Source organism: Sesamum indicum, linkage group LG6 (assembly GCF_026168435.1).
Source record: "Sesamum indicum cultivar Baizhima isolate 11 linkage group LG6, ASM2616843v1, whole genome shotgun sequence".
NCBI classification, from domain to species: Eukaryota; Viridiplantae; Streptophyta; class Magnoliopsida; order Lamiales; family Pedaliaceae; genus Sesamum; species Sesamum indicum.
In genome coordinates, this window is record NC_142662.1 from 3,249,127 (window position 1) to 3,251,990 (window position 2,864).

The 2,864-nt window shown below is 30.4% G+C and overlaps 1 non-coding gene across 1 annotated transcript; it reads right to left on the reverse strand.

Moving 5' to 3' along the window:
- Positions 1-73, reverse strand: TRNAF-GAA (transfer RNA phenylalanine (anticodon GAA)). Its single transcript has one exon. It is a non-coding gene; the product is annotated as a tRNA-Phe (tRNA).
- Between the last annotated feature and the right edge of the window lie 2,791 nt (positions 74-2,864).

Consider the following 2,864-nt stretch of genomic DNA (forward strand, 5'->3'; position numbering starts at 1 on the left):
TGCGGTGAGCGTGGATCGAACACGCGACCTTCAGATCTTCAGTCTGACGCTCTCCCAACTGAGCTATCCCCGCTCGGTGCTGATTCGCTAGAAGATGATCAAAATCTAAGAGATGCATCTAATCATTTTTACTGGCATGAAGCACTACAGGTTTCTCCTTATGTATAGAAATATACGTTGATTTCAATTTCCATGCATGTTCTGTTAATATCCATTGCAGGCCCCAAAGATTAAGCCTATGGAATATTAATGCTTTTAACCGGCCTCCATTTCCCATCCGCTTTCTGTTACAATATTTTTTGGGGCTGAGTCCAAAATTAAGGAGCTGAATGCTGGTAAACGCGATGCCCAAGTATTGATGATGCTTGGCTTGGGATGGACGGCTCAATTTTCCAACAAATATATAGTGACTGGAGGATAATTTTGGAGATGATTTAAAAAAAAGGGGGCTAAATGCAATTTACTCATCCTGTCTTGATATGACTATGTGAAATAAAAAAAAAAAAAAAAAAAACAAATTCAAGCCCAGCTAAAGGTGAATGCAATTATGGACATAAATAAGGGTGCAAAGTGTGTCTAACCTTTGATTTCATATTATTCCGGAACCACACAACCAAACTCAATAATTTATTTTTAAAAAAACAAGATAGAATAATATAAAATACTGAATATAAGAGATACATTAGTCAATTATTAAATACTAAGACATTTTTAATTGAATTAGCTCAATACGAATACAATTTAGAATCCTATCTCACAAAATAAAAACATTCAGTTTTAAGTATTTAAACAAATTTCAAAGTGACTTTATGGTGTTTATGTAACCACATTCTTAGAGGTACTTGTATATATTTAAAATTTATTATTTTTTCAAAATAATATTGTGTATGATATCATAAGCACTAGAGTCATATAAAGTTTATACTAAATAGTAAATAAGGTATATGTATTTTTAAAAATCAGACATCATGAACAATTTATGTAATTATCAAACGCTTTAATTAGTCACACAAAGGATAAAAATGAGCTTTTATTCAAATATTCTATTAATGTCTGCACTTGAATTAGTCATACCAGGGGTAAAAACAAGCTTTTGTTCAAATTTATATTATATTATATATAATTGAAGAGCACCTTGTTGGTGTCTCCAATTTATTGATGTGTTAATTTTTTATTTTTTTTAAAAATTGAATAATTATTTTCATTTGCCCACTCATCATGATTTTTCATAACTACTTTCTTATAGTTTTTTTTTAAATTCATTTTTATCTTATATACATTATCTTCTATATATTCTGAGTAATTTTAACTCTTAAAGAGTAAATAATATCGTTTTAAAAATATGTTATTCTAAATACTTAATAATATATATATATATATATATAATGTACCACATTTTTTAGTATTGTATTAATATATGCATATTCCCGTAACCAGACTGAGAGCATAATTGTCATGTAGGACCGAAATTAAGTAGGAATACCATGAGTTTTGGAATGATAAAGAAATGGAAAAAGAAATTATACTTTAATAATATTCCTATAATTGATATAGTAAAAATATTAGAAGGCAAAGAAAAACAAATTTGTCATTCTTTAGTTGATTCCATAATTGGTAATTGAAAGTGAATGATTAGTAAAATTGCTTATAGAAGGTCATGAACAATTTATAAATTATTTCATTTGTTTTAAAAAAGAATAAATGAGAAAATTTATTTATTTATTTAAAAAATACTTTGTTAATTCAATAAGTACATAGAAAGTATTTTGTAGAAACACTTATAATTATTCGAAAAGCAAATGGATTAATATATTTATCAATAATACATCTACCATTATCCAATATTATCATGTTAATAAAAAGGTAGTTTTGTCAATAAAAAGATCCATTCCCTCATGTTAGGAAACACTAATCAACATCCTCTCCCCTCGTAGATTAATGATGGAGAAAATGTTGAGATGAAATTAAGAGGGTGTTTGGCGTAAAGTAAACACCGTCTAATAAATTATCACACTATATACCTAATTTACTTATTCTGATAGAATTTCAGATAAAACTAATTTGAGAAACAAATTAAAAGAAAGAAATCACGCAACTTTATAGACCAAATATTTGTGCAAGTCACATGCAAATATGGTGGGATTTAATTCATAATTTGAGCTATCAATCACCGGCCCGAATGACATCACTTGAACCAATCTAAATGCAAGTAAACAAGAGGTTCAGCTGGACATCTCGCCACAAGTAAAAGAGGCCTAAGGAAAATAAGAATTCTTCTGTACAGGGAATTCCCTAAGTCCAATCATATATTAAGGCATAGACTTCCAAATCACTCCCACGTTCTTTAGAGATATTAGTCCCCAAGGGTTGAGCCCGTTTATTAGAGTAGAGATATTAGATATAATTTTTTTAAACTTGAGGAGGTTTACAAGTTCCCCTATGATTAAAGGCAGAAAGGCATATTATCTCAAGGAAAAATACTACATTCCCAAGTAGAAGACTCGAGGAAAATCCTCCCACTCTAGGATGAACCAGTGAATTTGAGAATTCAAAGGAAAAGGAAACCAACAACTATTTCACGCCCAAAATGCACGATTACTAGAAATTAAATTCTTCAGTCACAAGCCAAAACTTAAGTCCCAACAAATCTCTCCCTTAAGAGAGGAGGAGTTATGCCCATACACAATGTATTAGTTTGCAGAGGCAAGTATACTTTTCCAATCCAAGTGCTGGATGTCAAGAGAAATAGTCAACCACAAGTGCAAATCCCAGAAGCAGAATGTAACCCGAGAGCATTCCTTGAACATATCAGTATGCACTTTGCGATAAAAATGATACTGATAACGAAATTGGAACAGCAATGG